This window comes from Enhydra lutris, unplaced genomic scaffold (assembly GCF_002288905.1).
Source record: "Enhydra lutris kenyoni isolate GAN:26980312 unplaced genomic scaffold, ASM228890v2 scaffoldscaffold13, whole genome shotgun sequence".
NCBI lineage: Eukaryota > Metazoa > Chordata > Mammalia > Carnivora > Mustelidae > Enhydra > Enhydra lutris.
This window is the reverse complement of record NW_019154097.1, coordinates 54,985,487-54,995,269: the sequence shown is the minus strand read 5'-3', so window position 1 is coordinate 54,995,269 and position 9,783 is coordinate 54,985,487.

Genomic DNA, 9,783 nt, shown 5'->3' with positions numbered 1-9,783 from the left:
CAGGACTCCCCCCACAGCAAGCAGGTGTGGGCCTCCCAACTTCCCAAGAGAGGCTGGTTTGCTCTCCATTTCCAGGTGGGAGCCCTTCTGCGCCCACTTCTTCAGCATGGCCTGTGCTGGGACCCCGACCCCAGATCCTTCTGGGGCAGACAGTGGGGGCCCAGGGGTGGGGCCATGCCTGGGTCCCAGAGCCCACCACAGGCTGCCCCTCAGGGTCAGAAAGCATGTGTCCCTGCTCTGGTCATAGTGACACGAAAGCCAGTTGGGGTTTTCACCAGACTTTCCTGAAAGGGGTTGGGATGGCCTTTAATTTTGGAGCAGAGGGAGGTGGGAGGGTTGGGGCTATTGAGGGAAGGTGCTCCCACGGGTCCAGCCCTTGTAGGTGGGTCGGGGGCAGGGAGATGGCGGGAGGGGTTACTGAGTGCGGGAGTCCCAGAGAGAGCAGGGGTCCCAGGGAGGCGGGTGGGGGGACAGGAGTCCTGACAAGGTGAAGGTCCCCGAGGGGTAGGGTCCTGGGAGAGGGGGTGTCTTGTAGAGTTTGGGGAAGGGGATCCCAAAAAACACAGGTCCCAGGGAGGCAAAGCGTGGGTTTCCTAGGGTTGAAAAATCTTGGGAGCTTGGGGTCCCATGTAAGTGAGTAGAAGGCAAGAGGAAGGAGGCCCAGAAGGGGGGACCTGGGCAGCTGGGGGCCTGGGGGGGGTCTCTGTCTCATTTTCTCTGTTGTCTGGTGTGCTTTTGGCCTTTTGAGTCTGCCTCCTCGCTTGTCAGGCTCTTGGCCTGCCCCACGGGGCCTTGGGTATGCGGCTGAGCAGGGCAGCCCAGGGCCCCGTGGGTAGAGGGGGGCTGTGGGGAGCTCATGGGGTTTCAGGCAACAGGCTGCCCCAGCCACCTGCCTGAGGGTGCTGGTTGTCCAGGTGCCACCCCCACAGTGCCTGTCAGCTGCCCGCTTCCCAAGGTCATGGGTGGGTGAGGAGAGGCCCAGAGCCCCTGAGCCCCAGCCACCCTGGCCCTTCCCCTGCGAGGTCAGCTCGACCCTGGACGTTTCTTCCCGGCCAGAGACAGATGCTGGGGCTGGAAGGGCCACAAGCCCCTTGGGTCCTCTTCTCCCATCTTTATAGAGGTCAGGACCTCGCACCCCATGGGACGCCCTGCTCTGGGTCAGGCCCTCTACACATGCCACCCCTTCCCCTCCCAGGCTGGAGTTTCTGGGGTAACGCAGCTGCCGAGGGCAGCCTGGGGACCGAACCCAGACGGCAAACCCTGAGGGATGGGGCTCAGCTTCCTCACGTGGGCTTGCTGAGAGGATGTGGGGGGCTGCAGGGACCCGGCCTCTCCAGGGGAGGCCCCTCCTGCCTCATGCTGACATTAGCTTGCCGTATGACCTTGGGCACATGTCTTCTTCCCTCTGGGCCTCAGTTTCTCTTCTCTCCTCCTGACCGATCAAATTCCAGGTCCCAAGGGCTCCTCTGGCCCAGACATGGATAACTCCTCTGGGCAGAGCACCCCCACTCCCCGGACCCCAGGCCCGGCCGGCCCCTCAGGCTGCCGCGGGACCATCCATCACAGCCGTGATAGATGATCTGTCCCTCCTCCTGCTGCGGCTCTTGCTATTTTAGTTGCAGAATAATGTTTATCGCTTCACACAACAGTGGCATCCTGCCTCCTCCCTCTGTCCTTCCCCTGCTCCTGCCTCCTCCCACTGTGCAGTGAACTCCTAGCAGAAAGCAGGAGATTTCTCAGGCCACTTTTGAGATTTTAATTTTCTGTTCCCCTTCCTCTTGCTTCCCCCTTATTACATTTTAGGCTCTTTCCGGGCTCCTGCAATGAGCACATGTTTTCCTGGTGAGATATATATATATATATATATATATATATATATATTTTTTTTTTTTTTTAAATAAAAACCATTTATGATTCTTCTTTTCCACTGACGGTCAGCCGTCTTGTTTCATTTCTCAGCGGCACAGCTGGCCACCTGCCTTGCGCCCCTGCCCCCGCCCTACGGACTAGGGTGTGTGTGCCTGTGCATGTGCGCCTGGGCTGGAGGATGGACCCCCCACCCCTGCAAGAGCCACGCACAGCACCGTAGCTCCCCTATCCCTCTGCTCTGCGGGCCCCGCTCCTGCGATTGCCCCTTCCCTCCTTCAAGTAAGTGTCACCTCCCCGCCTTTCTCAGCTCCCCTTCCTAGAGGCACTGAGCTCATGGAAGAGGCAGGTGGCTCTCTGGAGCCTGCTGGGCTCCTCGTGGGCCCTGAGGATGGTCCATCCACCCTGTGGACGCTATCCAATAAAGCAGAAGTTTCTGGCCCACCACCAGGGTGGGTCTCTTCTGAGACTCAGTTTCCCCATCTTTACATAGAGAGACACATAGACAGGGTCGTAGATCATTCATTCATTCAACAAACACCTGATTGAGGATCGAATGTGTGCCGGGATGAGCTCTGTGCTTGTCTTAGGGTAGGAACCAGCTCAGATGTCCTGTCCCTGCAGACCAGAGCCCCGGGCTTCCCTCTGATTTTGCTGTGTGGCTTGGGCTACTCCTTGGCTCTCTGAACCTTCCTGCATTTCCTTCTCTGGACTTCCTCCACCGTGGGCCCGACATGATCCCTTCCCCGTCAGGCCCCAGAGGGTCCTGTTTCAGGCCTCCCCCCACCTCCTTCATGGCTACCTGCCCCGTCTTCGGGTTCCGTGACTGGCTGGGCTCTAGAGCCCGTGTTCATGGCTGGGAGAGACGACACGTGCCTCTCAGGTTGGTCTGCTCCCTGGCAGTCCTTGGAGAGGGGACCTGGCTGGATCCAAAGCCCAGGGCCACTGTCCCTGATTCTGAGGTTGGCCTGAGGGGCGAGACAGAGATGGGCTCTGCCTCACAGCTCAGCTTCTCCCAAACCGGTGGGAGAGGTTTCATGAATATTCACGGTGATAATGAGGCACCTGCTTTCTATCCCCTTGACCTTGGGCACCTCCCTTGTTTCCGGGGTGCCCCACACCCTCTTCCCCGCACTGACCCCTGCCTGCAGGTAGCTTTACCTCGGCTCCCAGGGACCGCTGGCCGCCTCAGGGAGCCCTTGCTCCAAGGAGACCCCCATGTGGAAAGGTTCCTTGGCCTGTTGGAGGGTGGAGCTCCCATCTCCACTCTGGCCCCACTCTCCAGGCCTCAGTTTCCCTTCTGACCTCTAGGGCCCTTCTGGCCCCGAAAGGGTTCAGCCAGGCTCACTGTCCCAGGAGCAAACAAGTCCTCTCTGATTCCCTGTTCTGAGCACTCCATTGTGCTGGGACAAAGTCGGGAGGCTCAGGTTCCCAAGGACCCACCAGGACCGACTTCGGTTACCTGTAACTGGAGAGAACGGGGGTCAGGTGTCCCTGTGGCCTTCCACACCTGCAGCCAGGCCCTGCTCAGCTGGCTGTCCCTTGGGACTGGCAAGATGGGGGTGGGGGGGCCGAGGGCCCTCACCGGCAGGCTGCATGGGCAGCAGGGAAATGCTTGGACCCGGGGAACTCGAGGGAGGAGGGTTCAGGCTGAGTCAGGACTGTACCATCTATGGGGCTGGGCCTGCTTGGAGGGAACTGGGCTCACTGCTCAGGCCGCATGACCTTGAGCAGGCCACTCAGCTCTATGCCTCAGTGTCCCTCTCTGTGAATGCCTTCCACCCACTGTGCTCCGGGCCGAGCCACCCTGCCCTGAGCAACGGAGGGTCACTCTGCGGGCACTTGGCCATTCGTCCAGAGAGGACCCAGCTTAGGGAGCAGGGCCCAAAGCTTTGAGACCTGGGCCGGCCTGGCCCTGCTGCTGGCTGTCCCCCGTCGGTCCCCCTGTCTGTGCCCCCAGGTGCTCAAGAACAAGCCCACTGCCAGCTCCAGACCCTGTGGGTCCTTCCTCTGCCCAGGCTGAGCGCCATTTCCCTGAGTCTCCTTCGCTTACCTGGCTCTCCCTGGGCTGTCAGCCATGGGCGTTTGGGGTCCCCAACGCTTCCTGGGTGTGTGCGGCCCCGTCTCCCACTGGATAGCTCCTCCTCTGGGGGGTGGGTGGTGCTGGGCTTGCCGGACTTGCCTAGAGGGGCTCCGGCAGGAGCAGACAGGTTGCCTGGAATTGTCAGAGAGGATGAGCCCCACCCAGCACCTTCTGGAAAGTTCCCAGACACGGGGTTCTCTTGGCCTGTGCATCCGGCTGAGCACTGACTTTGTCCTGGGAGCTTCGCCTAACCGTCTGTGAGCGGCAGTTTCTGTGCAGTGCCCGCGTCCTTGCACGCGAGCAGATTCAAGGCTCCGGGAGACCTGACCCCTCATCCCTGTGTTTCCGGGTGCACACTCGGACCTCTGTCCTTGGGGCTCTGCCCTGACCTCATTGCGCCGTCCTGAAGGAGCCTTGGAGTGTCTCGGTGCTTGTCCAAGGTCACACAGGGAGCAGGGGGAACCAGGCCCCCCTCGCTGCAGCCTGTACTTCGTGCCCCTTCCCGGGTGGAGGACAGATGGAGGTCCCTTGCCTGTGGCTCTTGCTTAGGCTGACCCTGTGTGAGCTCCATGGCTGGGGCCCAGCCTGCTCCGTGCTGTTTGCCTAAATTTGTTCAACCTCGTCTTCCCACGGGACCCACACGGCCACCACTGACATCTGTGGGGACACAGCAGAGGAATGCCTAATGAGGACTCGGCGTGGCCCCACCACGGAGCACAGGCTGGGACAGATGGTCTATCATTACCCATTTTTATTAATTACTGGCTCCGCGTGCCTCGACTGGCTCCCAAGCCCCAGGCTTGCCGGCTGCGCGAGCCCCAGCTATTCTGGAAGTAGAACCAGCCCTGCATTTAGCTCAACGTGCGTTTCCTCCCGGCTTCCTTTGAGACCAGACGTTTCTGGCTCCGAGTGGTCCCCGGGGTACAAGGCCGGCCGAGGAGAAGCAGGCGTGCAGCTGCCGCCTGCCCAGGAGGAGGCTGGAGAGGGCCCCGTGCAAGATCAACCCTCGGTGTGAGGGGTGCGGCCAGGCGCTGGGGGGCCCCTGGGGACCTAGCTCAGGGCTGGGGCTGCCAGGAAGCCCTCCTGGTACCTTCCATCTGCTGGCCTCTGGGGACAAGGGGATCGTCCTCCTCCATCCTGCCACAGGGCCCTGCAGACCCCTGAAGCTGTGGCGGGCTTGTGCTCCCGTTGGGGTCCCTCCTGGCACTGGCAGAACCTGGCCTGCTCTGGGCCAGCGCTCCAGTGGCTCATTCGGCTTCTGGCAAGTCCCTCTCTGCCCGCGGCCTCTGTGAGGGGTCCTCTTGCTGGAACCCCCGCAAGAGGGAATAGAAAGGGACAGGGACCGCCCCTCCTTTGGGGTTGGGGAGAACCAGGACCCCCCGGGCCATGTTGGGACCCACGGCCGGGGGCTCACTGCCAGCCAGGACACCGAGTTCCTCCGGCTCTGTGTCCGGCCTGTTAGGCTGGGAGATAATGGGACACGAAGCCCAAGATTTCTAGTCAATAAAAAGGCGCCTCAGAGGCTTTTTACATCCTGCTGGTGTCATGCTGGATAGGCGTTTTATGTGCTGCCCACCTGATGGTCTGTCAGAAAGCTGGGTCCTTGCCCTGCTGGAGTCCGTCACCGCCTGTCTGTCCTGGGCTGCTGCCGGCAGAGCCCAGGGAGCGGGAACACCACAAGAAATGGGCTCTAGGAGCAATGCTGGTGGCCACGTGACCAGAGGAGTGGGGGGAACTTTGCAGAGATCCAGGGGAGGCGATGAGGTGGGGGGGCGCGTGGGACATGCCCTGGGAGGCCTTGGAGGGAGACCTGCCACAGGCTGTCTGAGCTAGGCTGAGGACCCGGAGGGGCTGGCCTGAGGAGCCACCCTATGGGGGTTGGAGTGGGTGTTCAGCCCTGTCCTAGACAGAGCCTGGTGGGACATGGGTGGTGCATAAAGCCGGCAGCCTCCAGGGTGGAGCAGTGCTGAGCTCCCTGACACTGGAGGAAATCAAGCAGGTCCGGATGCCCCTTGGCTGAGGAGGCTCAAGTAGGAGAAGTAGAAAGGCCAGGGTCACAAGGGGAGGATTTTTACCAAAGTAATTATGGGGTGGGTAGAATGTCCTGGAAGCAAACAGTGGAGGGGACGACCTCTGGGGCCAGGGGATGGGCCCCTGTAGCTCTCCTGCCTCTCACGTGAATTGGTACTTTAATGGAGGCCGTGGGCTCTGGTCCACGGCAGGCAGTGATCTCCACAGAGCGGTTCCAGGTGGGATCAGAGCCTTGTAGCTGTAGATGACGGGCCCGCCAGGGGGGGTGGCTCCCAGGGCCTATGTGACCCCGCGCAGCCGAGGCAGGTAGCAATGGCTATGACGGGGGGCCATGGCTCCGGACTCTAGTTCCTACGTGTCTCTGACCTGCGATCAGGCCAGAGGAGGTGTTCAACCAGGGAGCAGGGAGGCGCTGGCCTCCTTCCCAGAGGAATCTGCTGGCTTGCTCCCTGCAGTGGAGGGAGGGCTGGCTAGGATTTCCTTCTTGTGCCTGGCTTCCCAGCACCATGGGGGCCCCAAGTAAGTGGCCTTCCTATGAAGAGGTGGGGCGGTCTGCTCGTGGGTGGTGGGCGGTTGGCCCTTCTCTGGGAAAGCCCCCGCTCTCTGGATTTCCCCGCTCATCCCTGTCCCAGAATCCCAGCCTGTCCTTCCCCAGACTGGGGCTCCAGAGTGGGACCTGACAAGCCCCTCCCTGCAAGGTATTCTCTGACCCCACAACCACAACCCAGGTGACGGGCCATGCCTGGCACCCTGCCCAGCCCAGGACACCTACACTTGTCCTGAGGACAAAGAGGTGGGACGAGCCAGCCCAGGCGTGGGCACACTAGCTAGACAGAGGCACCAGCAGCAGCAAAGTGTGGCAGTGCACAGGGGATTGCATCTATGAGGGGGATGCTCAGTGGGGGCCGAGGCCCTCCAAGGATCCAGGCTGCTTCTGAGGGTAGGGAGGGATTGAGGGAAGGCTCACTCCGGCTGCGGCATGAGCTAGAGAACCTCCCCTGGGTCTAGGCAGGCTGATATCCTGGGCACACTGGCTGCCCCCACCTCCACTCTTCCCCACTGGGTCTCTAGAACCTGCTTCAGGCACAGCTGGATCTATGTGTCTCATGTCTCCAGGCTGCACAGGGCCAGCCCACAGACCCACAGGCCCCTCCTCTCAGCTCCCGTTGTTCTGGGTAGTGACCATCCTCTTGAGGAGAGGTCACAGGTCAGGGGTGGGAGTGGTATTCTCGGGGGTGTGGATTGGGGCAGAGACTCATGCTCCATGGGCTAAAGTACCAGATGCTTCCTGAACATCAGGCACAGGATGTCTGAGTTCTTATCTCTGGACCCGGTGAGTATGAGGACTCAAGGGTGCAGGTTATGCAGGCAGGGGTGCTGGAGCGGGCTGCTTTTGGAGGTGAGGAGAACCTGCAGGTGGTAGGGAGAGCAGCATTACCTGTGCTGAGGGACCCACCTTGTAGTGTCAGACCTAAGAGGGGGACATGGGGCCTGGGGTCTGCTGGGGGCAGGAGTCCCTGGGCAACTGTGCTGCCTTGGCCCTGGGGACAGTGGGAGGCCCTGCTCAAGAGAGTGTGGAAGGAAGGCCGTGGGGGGTGCCCCAAAGTCAAGGGCAGGCCTTTCCCCCGTAACTTGATTCTCAGAGCTTTTCCCCCAGTCATTTGCCACCTCCTCCAGGAGGCCAACCCGGTTTCCTGGGACAGAATTAATATCCTCCCGGCATTTGCAGCACCTGCTGGTGAGAATATTAGGGAATATTAGTGCCCAAGCTGTGTGACCTTGGGCAAAGGGCTGGAGGTCTCCGAACTTCCTTTATAAAATGGGACTAACACGTGGACTTTCTGGGTGACTGAAGTGACCCAGATGGGGATTGTTGTGGTTGAATTGTGTTCCCTTCCAAAAGACATGCTGGAGCCCTAACCCTCAGCGTCTCCAAGTGTGGCCTTATTTGGAAATAGGGTCTTTGCAGACGATCAGGTGAAGATGGGGTGATCGGGGCAGGTCCTCATTCAATAGGACTGGTGTCCTTAAAGAAAGGGGAGGACAGAATTTGGTCATGGAAACAGGCATGCTCAGAGGAGGAGATGCCATGGGACTGTAGTGGGGTACGCGCAGACCCCTGGGGAGCTCCCGTGAGAGCTTAGGGAAAGGACCCCACGTGCCGCAGGCCCCATGTGGCCCCTGGTCGCTGCCACCAGCATGGAGCCTCCAGAAGGCACTGGGGACCCTTGTGGGGCTGTTCAATCTCACCCCCCCATGTCCTTGATCCACCTCCCCCAGAAAAGAAATCCTGGTGGTTGAAACTATTTTTAAGAAACAAAGTACCTCTCATGCAAATGCCTGTTCTGTTACCTTCTGATGAAGGCCTGTCTTAGTAGGAAGAGTGGCAGAGGGCGGAGGGCAAGGGGCTGGGGCTGGGAGTTGGGTCCCTGCCCTTCAACACACAAGGGGTGTGAGGCCCTTCAGGACAGAGAGGAGGCAGCCTTCCCAAGCCCACCCAGCCCACCGCACCTCTGTAGCTCCTGGGTTGTGAGACCCTGTCCCTCTGCCCATCTGTCTGTCCTTCCTGCTGCCATTCAGCCTATGAGTGTTGGCTGGTCATCGGCCCTGTGCTGGGTCCCATTGCTCCGTGAGAGCCACACATTTGAGAATTCAGGGTCTCTGTGGGGCAGGGCGCCCATGTCCTTCCCCACGGCTGCAGCACCCCACGTGACGCACATTCTCAAAGCCAGACAATTTGGAGAAATAATGCGGCGGGGGGAGAAAGAGAACCACAAGCACACATCATTCTGCCAAGACTGCCCCCATGTACCTATATCCTTTTTCTTTTTACAAACTTGGAATTAGACTTGCTATGCCACAGGAGCCAAAGCCATATTGAAAAAGAACAAAGCCAGGAGATTCGACTCTCACTGTCAGAATTTCCTACAGTAATCAGGACAGAGTGGTACTGGCTGGACAGAGTGGCGGGAGAAACGTATACATCAGTGGGGTAGAACTGAGGGTTCTGGGGGAAGAATCATTTATTTACAGTCACTTTTTTTCCAACAATGACGCTAAGACAGTCCAGTGGGGGCGAGAAGCGTCTTTTTGACAGACGATGCTGGGACCACTGGACGTCCACAGGCAAAAGAATGAAGCTGGACCCCTACCTCACACCATATAAAAAAAATTAACTCAATGGATCAAAGACCTAAACAAAAGAGCTAAAACTATAAAACTCTCAGAAGAAAATATAGGTGTAAATCCCGGTCTTTGGAAAAGTCTTTTTGGAGGTGACACCGAAAGCAGAAGCAAGAAAAGGAAAAATCGTCTTCTTCGGAATTAAACACTTTTGTCTGCAGACAATCCCAGCAAGAAAGTGAAAAAGCAACTCATATGAAGGGAGATAATATTTGCAAATTATACGTCTAATGATGGATTTGAGCCTAGAGTATATAAAGAACGCATATAACTCAACAATAAAAAGATGAATAACCCAGTTTCTAAAATGGGCAAAGGACCTGAGTAGGCATTTCTCCAAAGAAGCATATGGAAAGTCCTCAACATTATTAGCCATTGAGGAAACGCGAGTCAAAACCAGGGAGAGGCACCAGGATGGCTAGAATCGAAAAGACAGATAATAGCAAGTGTTGGTGGGGTTGCACCATGTTGCCTGGGCTCTGGAAGACAGTTTGAGAGTTCTCCGAGAGGCTAAACAAAGAGATACCACCTGACCACGCAAATACACCCATAGGTGTGTTCCCCAGAGACAGGACAACCCAAGCTCACGCAAAACCCTGCTTGGGAACATTCACAGCAGC